The sequence below is a fragment of the Thermobia domestica genome, chromosome 3 (assembly GCF_964235325.1).
Source record: "Thermobia domestica chromosome 3, izTheDome1.hap1.1, whole genome shotgun sequence".
In the NCBI taxonomy this organism is placed as follows: Eukaryota; Metazoa; Arthropoda; class Insecta; order Zygentoma; family Lepismatidae; genus Thermobia; species Thermobia domestica.
The window spans coordinates 241,008,906-241,021,076 of NC_137456.1; positions in this window are offsets into that span (position 1 = coordinate 241,008,906).

A 12,171-nucleotide genomic window follows, 5' to 3' on the forward strand; every position below is an offset into this window, starting at 1 on the left:
TAGCAACTATTTCAAAATCTCAACTGGAACACCAATCAGAAAATGTCCACTAAGAAGAAGGCCCAGATGGTATAACAATATTAACATGGATCTATCAAAAATAAGAATACAAAAAGGAAACCGAATCCACTTGGCTAAGGATAGAAGTCGATGGAGAACATTTGTGAACGCGGCGTTGAACTTCCATGTTCCATAGGTCATAGGGTTAGAGTTAATTTCCTATGGCAGAAACGCATGCTATAAGAGTATATTCCTGATAATAAAAATTATATAAATACTTCCAAAATTTAAACTTGGATGTATGAAATATCACATTTAATGATACAATACTAGGGCGAGGACAAAAGAAATGCATGAAGTAATTATAATCACCGACCTGAAGTAAGACATTATGAAGCAATACAAATAGCAATAAAGTTATCATATAGATGGTCGTTATATATATATATATATATATATATATATATATATATATATATATATATATATATATATAAATTATTGTAATAACTCCTGTGTAAGAAATTTGTTAGAGTTAGAAGCAGTAATGATAGATCACCAGTCAATAATGGATTCAATAATTATTGAAGTTACATGAGGAAATGTGGCAAAAGAAACAATAACAAGACAGGTTAAACATATGTTTTCTGTACATTAATTATAGATGACTGGAATCAATTTGGTATATATTGAGATAATGATTTTCTGCAATGATTTAAACATTGCGAAATAATTTATTTCCGAATGGCGAAATCTTTATAAGTGTATTAATTACGTTTTCTGGTAGCAATAAACTCTGTTAATAATTTATGTATAACTACGAAATATGTCATAGCTGTTCTCTTACAACTGTCAGAATACCAGAGTCAGAATACCTAAAGTTAATAATAAACTAATTTGCATTTAATACAGATATCCATATGACTGTAATCCAATGCGCTTTCGAAATAAATAATGAAAGATATTTCTAAGTTCAATAGATAAATGATACACAAGTTGATATTAGCGAGCTACTGTATTCAAGTAAGCATTGAAAGGGAGTTAAGAGGAATACACGAGTTCTCGTTGCTATAAAGAAATTTCAATTAGTGCTTACCATTTTGTTCGTTTCCAAATTAATATAAATTGTATTACTTTGTATATTTCTCACTCAATTATGTGATACATTTTCAGCTAATAACCTTACCATAAAGCTATATTAAATTTAATACGATGCAGCAGATTAATGGATTATTCGTCTTCCACGAAGTTCTATACAATCTTTTGCTATTTTTCGGAACTTTCGGTCAGCATTTTGATAATATTTATATCTCGCGATGACATCTGACAGCGAATGTTTGATACGTTTGAAACCTTCTTTGTGATCAATATGCATTTGAATCTCACGGAGTACCAACAACCTGTAACACACAATATAGCCAATCCTAGTTTCAAATACCCCAGGTTTAACTAAAGTCCAATCCAATTTATGGTAACCCAGTTTAATTGCATTGTGTCAGTTAGTGATTTAAGTTCCATGTATATCTTATACAACACCCAAAATTGAACCACTCGTGTGATTTGATCAGGAAAAAAATTTCTTCTTTGTTGGTTTGGAACATACTTTCTGTTTAAACACAAGAAAAGTCGCTTTTCCATCTCCGAAAGATCTAAATATACAACAGCCATTCAGTGAGATCTACTTTAGAACTGTATATCTTTCAAAGTTCTAGACAAAACTTGAGATCAAAAAGACCCTCTGGATACACTCATTTCACAATTACTCGACAAAAACACAATATTCGTCCTAATACTGATTACAGAGTACTGGTGATAGAAGGCGTTGAAATTCCGAATGAAAATCATAATACTTTCGAAGAATATCGTAAGATTACAAAATACTTATCTATGTGTCATACCAAATGTGATTGTACAAATAACTGAATTGGTACTGTCTTATTCAAACTGATGTGCTTTTGATATAAACTAAACATTTCGGACAAAAATATGCTTACATTTTGGTAGTATGTAACTTATTTACCGTATTTTCATGAATATATCCGGTATCTTGGAAATTACAATGCTTTTCTCGTTCATAAGTATATATATTCAATAACAATATAACAATATTTCTTTCCAGTTGGAATTTCATACAAAACAACTGAAGTCCAGGTGTACAGTTATACTTAAGTGTCTCGTATAGGTTAGAAATAAACATACCTCGAAAAAGGTGTGATTCCGATATATCCATCTAAGAAATTACACCCATTTAATTTTCAACATGGGTTTGCGTTCCTTTTCCTATATATATATATATATATATATATATATATATATATATATATATATATATATATATATATATATATATATATATATATATTGGTTGGGCAGAAAAAATCTAAAACGTTCGAAAAAGTGTGAAAATCATACCTAGTATGGTTTGCGGAATCTATTTGCGACTTGGATCCGACCTAAAATGGACGTATACAGAATCTGAATCATGGTGTGTGGATTTTTGTACCATTGTTTCTAAAAAACATGCACCAGTTCCTTAAGGTATTGATGGTGCAGAGTAATAAGACCGAACGCGTTTTTCTAACTGAGACCATAATGGCCCTGTGATGTTCAGAACTGGTGACCGTGGGTCCCAGTGGAGGTCTGATAGCTCCTGATCATGCTCCTCAAACGATGATTTCACCATTTCTGCAGCGTGACAGTCTGTTAAATTATCTTGGTAAATGAAATCACCACCATGGATAGAATATGTGGGCCATGGGTAGAACCTGGTTCCCCAAAATGCCCTCATACGCTTTAGTATTCATCATTCCATGCAGGGCTATGGTAGGACCTGCAGAAAACCACGATATCACTGCCCATAGCACAACAACAACTACCCCCATGCTTTACAGTCAGGAGCAGACAGTCTGTATCATATGATTGCGACGGTGCTCTGCATACGTAAAAAAACAACCGGTTGTTGGAAAGAAGGGGAAGGTCGATATATCGGACCACATTACGCGTTTCTACTCTTCACGAATCCAGGCCTTGTGGTCCTTGCTACACTGGATACGCCTCTTCGCAGTTACAGCTGCGATCAGGGGTTTGGCGGTAGCGGACCTGCCATTAATTATCAAGTTATGAAGTTCCCGTCGCACTGTTTTAGATGAAACCGGGTTCTGTAGGCCGGAGTTTAGTTCAGACGTAATTTTCATTGCAGTAGTCTTCTTTTTAGCTGCTACAATCCGTTTTAATGCCCTCCGGTCACTATCAGACAGGATTGCTTCCGATAACTGTTATGCTTTGCAGATTTCATTTGCCCATGAATTGTGTATATCCTCGTGACATTGGACACAGTGCCTTTCGATACCCCCACAATGTTCGTCACTGTTGCCACTGAAGATCTAACCAGACGGGCCCCAACGATCATGCCTCTTTGGAAGTGTGTCAACTCGCCCATTTTACCGCACCTCTTTCACACCACGACACCCACAGGCTAATTGATTACTGCTGACGGAAGAGGAAGGCCCGCATGATACAATAAAAACACAAAATGGTCGGCAACCACAACACGGGTTGTAGAGTGGAGGGACAAGTTTACGTGTCCTGTATGAAATGTTTTTTGATATTTTGTCTTTCCCCTGTAACTATATATATATATATATATATATATATATATATATATATATATATATATATATATATATATATATATATATATATATATATATATATATATATATAGTGGGAATCAAAAGTCACTTGTCATAGGCCAGATTGGTAACCAATGAAGATATGAAAAAAATGATAAGAGAACATTTTGATTGCCAGGTGTGGGTTGTCGATCTACAATGGTGGAATTTTCATAATCAGACTGACCGTTTAACGTCGACACTGGTATACTGGTATAGCACCCAATAATAAAGAAAAATCAACATTGGATCGTCAGTGGAGGACAAGATGGAATGAAATAATCTGGTGCGCGAAATACTCTCGCCCAAGGAGAATATAAATGAGAGCAAATTAAAGAAGAAAGGCGCAGACACATTCGCAGGTTCCATGACAGCGGAGTCAGCACAACAAGCGGAGGGGAGGTATACGAGGAAGACAAACAAATGAAAATAAGTCGCGTCGTTTTCTCACAGGTCACTGTACTTTCTAGTGAGAAGGAATGTACATGCCTCACACACGCACGACAATTGCTTCCATACGCAACAGTCCTTCGCACTATGCGAATAGCTGCTGTAATTGGTGTATCTTCTGCTGGTAGCAGAAACGGATACGGCGTCGGACACTACCACGCACACACTGGAGTGTTTGGGGTTTTAATGCTCCACACACGTTCCAAATATTATCTTGCAGCTGTTTCACAGTTTAGGGTATATTCCTCTACACAACGGACTTTAGATAAACCCAGAAGTTTAAGTCTAATGGCGTAAGGTCAGGTGATCTGCCGGGCCATTAAATGGGACCCTTCCGACCAATCCATCGGTCAGAAAGCACTTAATTGAGGCACTGTCGCGCTGTGCGGTCGTAATGTGGTGGTGCGTCATCGTGCTGAAAATAAAAGACAAGCTGCTATACCAAAGGCATTTCATTCAGATACGGCTTTAATGTTGTGTGCAGATGATGTAGATACTATTCTGATGTAAACCTATAGTGCTAAAACGCGGGCCCTAATATGACGTTGCCGTATTTTCCACACTACACATTTACTAGGCTTAATTGCTCGTTTCAACATTTATGTGAGTATTCTCGCGAGATAAATACACAGAGTTGTGTCTGTTAAGGATGAAAGTAGCCTCAGCACTGATAAAAATGTCGGCCCCTTGCATAGGATGATCTGTTCATGTCCGGTGAAACCACTTAAGAACGCTGTTCGTTTGTCTGCTTCATCCCGGTATAACACTACCAAATACTTCTTGTAAATATGATACTGTCCATGTGATAAAAATCTGGAGACCGACTTCTGAGATATGGACGCCTCTTGTGCAGTCTTACGTGTTGGTCTTTCGGGACTAACTACCACATTTTCAAGCACATCCATACCAATGTCGCAGGATGTTGCAGTTCGTTGTCGTCGCCTACGGTCCCTCTTGAACACGCCACCTGTGACTTAAAAACGTACCATGAATATCGAAATGAACTGGCGGCATGGCCCTATCTGGTTTGGATGACGCCTGTGACACCCTGCAGCTGTCTGCCGTTGAACCATTTCAGCTCCATGAACGAGCACTATTTCAGCTTTTGCTTGCATTGTATTCATCCAGAGTAGCCGCATTAGACACCCCAAGAATAAATAGCCGCATGACACACCTAGCTCCGATTGATATGTACTAGTTTCACTACTGCACTTCGGTGAGAACAATCAAATTCACTTAGACAAATGGTCTGTGTGGGTACAGTCTGCGATGTTGTCAAATTTCTTTAAGTGTTTAAAAGACCACCAGTTCATTGAAATTCCTGACCTGTTGTTTCTTCCTGAGCAAACCACATCGATATACTACTCTGACAGAGTTTAGTTTGTGAAGCCAATAGCAGCAACGGATAAACCAATGGCTAAACCCGAATCAAAATTTACATAATCATAGTCTTACTACTACTACCAATAATAATAATAACCATATAGAAAATAAATATACACAAGCAATTACCAGTGATAGACAATTACACGGAGAGAAGGATGATTGATCCATTCATCCCAACTGCGTTATGCATGGTTTACCGCAGTCCCACCAGGCGAGTGCCGGAACGCTACCGTTTCTACACTGCCCAGGGAGGCTGCCTTTCCCACTGCTCATATTACCTAACAGGCCACAACCATTCCCTGAGTCCTTTCCGTCCACGCATACCATAATCCAGAAATCAAGGGTAGAACCTGGCCATACAAACAGGCGACTTCAGTTGGGATATTGGCTTCCGCACGCTTATCTCTTACAGTAAACCTGTCTGTAAAGCACACAAGTTATTTTCATCTGTTTGTCTTCCTCGTATACCTCATCCCTCCTATCCCTCCCCCTTGTGGTGCTTACGAAACTATTGTGAGCCCTCCGAAAAGGTCTGATCATTTGTTCTTTAATTTACTAACCTTTCTAATCTCCTTGGACCATGCTATTTCACGCTGATGATTATTTCATTCCGTCTTGCCCTCCTCTGACGTTGCAACATTGCATTTTTTGTTATGGAAATTCAAAAGAAAGCATTAATTATTGTTACGAAAGAACACAACGTAAAATGAAACTATTGTTCTCTATGGGATATAAGACGCACGAAATGTGAGGGTGTGAATTTCATCAAATGCCAATATAAAATCCCGCATTGACATTCCATTTAAAAATGCATCCCAACTTCAATAAGGCACCATTAAATCCATGAAATGTAGCAGATGAAAACGAAGACGAAGAAATTCTAATGTTTTATATTGCTTGCTTGTATCACTTTATTCATATGTGTGCCTGTAGGACACGCACATTTAATACCATGTTATTAACAAGAAAGGGAATTGTTTGACGTATTATTCAAAAACACAAGGATTAATACTAGTCCAAACCCAGCACATATTTTTCTTCAATATCTCTACTTCAGTTTATTACATAACTCAAACCTAAATATAAAAAAATAAAACTTACAAATTCATGGTTATTGAGAAATTTGCAAAGCAAGAAAGTATGGTGTCATAACAATTGAAGAAGAAAATCAAATTTCGTAGGTTTCTGCAAGAGACACAACGCAAGTAATACGCACGGCTAAACATATATCAAAATTATCTTACTGATGAATTCTACGATTATCGTATGAAGTATTTCAAGCAAGTAGAAACAAAGTTAATAGAAATTGAAATTTGACTTGTTTTCAAAGGATGTAATTTTAAAAAATAAGTCTAAATAATTATCACATCCATCACGTTAGTGATTTTTTTACTTTACATAAACCTAGAAATTGTTTACATAAACCTAGCAAGAGACAACATAAGAAATTGTTAAATTAAATTCATTGCTTAAGAAGGTGTATATGTGTGAGCTTGGTTAATATTTATTTTCTATAATTTTGTTTTTATACCATTACAGCAATAATCGTCTTAGGTTAAATTACAACTAATTCTGGGAATGACATAATTGGTATTGTCTTACAAATTTTACCAGTATTTACCATAACTCCTTAGCATAAATTTCCCTCTGTAAATCGGCAGGGTACCTATTCGGAGAGTTGTGTTTAAATAAAACTTTTTTTGAAAAATACAAGTTTTCAATCCCTTATTATAATTGAACCAATAGGTTAGAAATCGTTCTCATCATGATCATATTAAAATAAGTTTTATTTGTATTGCGTCGTCCACCTTAGTAGCGCTATTACTGTTGCAGATTACACCAAAATTTAGCTGCAAATCATACTGTAGTACCCAACCTGTGCAAAACTTAAAAATAAGTTTTCGTCTAACAATTAAATTTGAAAATGTGCAATAGCTTGGTGAGCTGCCATTAAAAATAGAACAACTTTGTGCTCGGTGTTCAATACTCATAAAAGGATGGTATTACAGAGTATTTAGAGCGATGCGTTGTCCCAATATATACGTATACAACACTTCAGTGTTATAAATATTAGTGTAGTACCTCTCTCTATATATAATACACTACATACTTGTTTTGATATAGTATATGCGGATTACCCAAGGAATTATACACCTCACAAACGACAATTTTGGATCCGCTGGTGCTTTTGAAGCGGATACTGTGATCCAATATTTGATAACCTGAGTAATGATTCAGAATGACATTTATTTTTTCTTTCGTTTGTGCCATATGCATAGCTTATATTCGGTGAATCGACTATCATTGTTGTTGAAGGACTACCGGTATATCGAATTCGAGGTTAATCTCCATAATTCATGAGGTTAATATCTGATCTCGGCTCATATTCAATAGTATTACTATGAGTCATACTATTTAGGTGATTCATACTACATTATAATTTTATAATATATGTGCACTATCTTCACATATAAGAATTACTGAAAAAAAATAAAAATTTAAATTTTGTAATTAACATTCAATTGTAAAGGTTGTATTACAGGATATTTATTCACATTGGAGTGGAGGATTTTTGCCACATTTAATCGAATAAGCTTGCCCAGCATCATCTATTCACATTGTTGTGAGTGGAATGAAGGATCAATAAATTTGTTTCCAATTATCGAAACTATAATTCATTTTTAAAATATTTAATTGTAAGTTTGAAGTTAAAATGCTTGGGACCTTGGCTAAGAAAAACTTGTGTCACTGGGGACGTGCTGGATGAAAAATAGAACCTACGAAAAAGATTGAAGTGGATGAGTGATATGAAAACTCAAAATTTTCACTTGAAGACTGATATGTTAGTTAAGGAGCTTAGTATATTTAAGCTTCTAAGTTGCGGCAAGTGACCTGGCAACAATTGGCAAATTACTTATGATAACAATGATTATCGAATATATATATATATATATATATATATATATATATATATATATATATATATATATATATATATATATATATTACAGTATGAAATAGAGAAAAGGAAATAATGTATCAAAGAATAAGAAAAATTAAGTATTGGTTAATTTTGTGGGTAAAATAATTACTTTCGTAGTTGTTAGGTAAATGCGAAGCAAAAATAGAAATATTCCTACCGTAACTGCTCTAAACGGCACTCATGCATTTTGTACAAGTATGATGCATTTGTTTTTGTTCTCGAAATGAATGTGGTAAACTCAAAACAGTACCAGGAATAGTAAGTTAGTTTAACGTAAGACATTAAAGGACAATGGAGTTTAAATGTATGGTTTGACTGATAGAAATATAAACTATTTCCGAACAAAAGGGACAATACCATCGGCACAGACAAGAAAATTGATTTATGGAAGTGATAAACAATGTATTTTAGAGTCAATGATAATCTAGGGGAGTTTTGCAAGTGGTACGGTCGGTGACTTAATGAAAAGAGAAAGACATATAGATAACGAAAACTACAAAAATACAATTCATGAGTATCTTTCTACAGACAACTTTAAAAATTTTTGATATTCCACCTACGTTTAAAGCAACGCAAACTACTAGGTACAAACCTTGGAGAAAATATGGCGTTTTAGATTCAATCTGTTTCCACGCAATCACTAGAATTAAGTCCTACGAGCTACACTAAGGATGGTATACAATACAAAAACATACTACTGTAGAACACCATTATCAGATGTTAGGTACTTAGAAACCTACTGATAAAGAAACCTGGAAAGGATTTTCTGGAAAAATTTTTAATGTTGTGTGAGGTTAAATTGGACGGTTGCGGAGCACATGAACTTCAAACCAGAAACCTAATTTTAATGTTTTTTTTAGAATTGTAAGTTTTTTTTAAATTTTAATTTTATAGCCAGAGAAATCAGATATAATTAAACTTAATTTAAATCAATATATTGTGCTATATTGTATGTATTCTTAAACTTTCTGTAATTACTGTATTTTGATACATATATAATTTTAATATAAAAGCACATTGACAGCATTAGTAAGATATACGAAACATAGGATGCAGGGTCACTACAGATAAAATGTTCGTTAAGAGTATGCACAGTTGTGATATTTGCCTTAGTTGAATGTAAGTGCATACGAAAAACAACAAGAAATTCTGAATCTTTTTACCCCGAAAACAATTTTTTAAACTTACTTCGTCCACTGACTATTACAAATGAATATGAGGATGAAAAATTTTCTGCTATAATTAAAATACGATGCTACTCCTAGAAAATACAAAGTAGAAACTGAATGCAGTTAGCTAAGGATAGAAGTCAGTGGAGAGCTTTCGTGAACGCGGCATTGAACCTCCGGGTTCCATAGGCCATAGAATTTGTTATTTAGCTACTCCTAAAAAATAAATTAACTAATTTGGTTTAGTTTTAACATAAAGAATGAACATTTTGTTTAGATTTGTTACCTAGGTATATTGTCTTTTTTATCCATTTGACGTTGATAATGCGTTCAAGATTATGAATCTTCAGAGAATTTGTTAATAAAGCTTGCACATATCCAAAAAAAAAAAAAACTGAATACCAAGTTCAAACGAAAAAGAAATCGAAACGTCATATACCATGTATATCTACTATTCCAGATAATTTCTGGAGTATTCTGCTAGTGCGGTTTACTTCATTTAATTTTATTTATTTTTTCAGTTATTTAAGCCATTGATTGTAGAAGTTAAACGGAAGTATAATACTCATGAAAATGAATATCTTGGAACGAGCGAAGGGACATGTTTGTTTTATGATTCCGCTCTAACTATTAGTGTCAGGTATGTATACATTTTCAATATGTAAAAATGTCAAGTCCATATCTCGGTAAAGTCTTTTAGGTTGGTCACCTTGAGAACTTCTAGATTAGGGAAACCCCTCGTAATGGCAATGGCATAAACACATTTCATTTTGATCAAGAAATCATTCATATAACATACAAAAATGAAATGATGGACTGTCAATAATTTTCTAAGCTTTAAGAATGTTCCTCCATCTCGTCAAAAACTGTTCTCTTGGAGTAACGTACTAAAGAAAAAGATGGGTTAACCCCAATGGAACCTCACGAATGAATAAAACTGATAATTTCAGAAGCTTCAAATATCCGTGAATCAAATTTAAGATGTTAACACGAAAATAAAAAGTGTTACTAAGTGTGAAGCTTCAAGATACCTCCAGCCACATTACCCTTTACGGATAAAATAACTGTTTTCTTCAAAAAATTACATGATGAAAATTAACAGCAGTAGCATTTAAAACATGTCTATTTCGTTTGGTATATCACAAGAACTAATAACATATATTGTTGTTCACATTTTGTTTAGGTTTAGAAGAAATATCAGATTAATTCATTTTTCCTGTTTCTTTGAAATTCTCTTTTCAATTACTTGGAAATCAAATTTATATAAAATATCTTACCATGTATCCACCAACAACGTACCAATATCTATGAGTAACACTTGCTTAGTTATTGCAGAAAGAACTTATACAAAGTAACGCAAATTGTGGTGAAACTCTTGAAATGACTGGAAAAATTAGTTTGTAAAAACACTTCGAATTTCTAAAAGAAGGTTTCTTTCATTCACATTCACACCTTTTGAGTTCACAGAAAAAATAATCGTATCGAAAGGTTTATCATAATTGTAAAACACGATTCAAACATATTTACATTTCCAAAAGAATTATTTCCTTTCGAAGATCACTTTCTGAATTTAATGATAATAATAATAATAATAATAATAATTATTATTATTATTATTGTTACTATTATTATTATTATTATTATTATTATTATTATTATTATTATTATTATTATTATTATTATTATTATTATTATATTCAAAATTCGTTCATCTTTGGTACAAGACATTACGTAGGTTCGAAGATATTCAAGGTACTCTATATTTGCACTAGATTTTATTGATTAAATAGATTATCATTTCTCGTGGACAAGAATTTGGTAATTGGAATTAAGGTATTGAAGATTTCGAACTGCTACTCAAACTAATATATAATTAACAAATTCGATATAACAGGTAGTAATGAAAAAAAATAAATTGTTTGAAATAGAATTGTTAAAACATTTACAGGAATGTAATGTGGAGTGATACATGGTAGATGATACACAATTAATATAACGATTCGATTACATAATGACAAAAATAAATTATTCTGCCATATCAAGTAAATAAATGAACATGTTTCATAACATTAACAAAACTTTGAATGTTGTGAAAAAGGCACCTATATAAGAATTATTTCTAACTCTTGCACGTTGCATTGTAATTTTTGTGTAAGAATTTAAAGACATTAGTTTACACATGTTTGTAGTCTCACTATTTTTGGTCTGTATGTAACAATATGTATTTAAGACTTACGATCGCGATAATGTCTTCAAACTTCGCACTCATTTTCTGAACCATCTGAAGTATCTGATAAGCTACATACTGATACTAGAATAATATCATCTTCGTTTTCATCATCATTAAGTAAAGTATCAGTACTGGCATAATTAGCCAAACTGTTCACTGTATTTTCAGGAACAAACGAGCACTCTCACAACACCAGTTCTAAAAATTTATCACAAATTTGGCAAACATATAGAATTCGTCTTGGAATATTTGGATTTCATATTTGAGAATTCTTCAATAGAA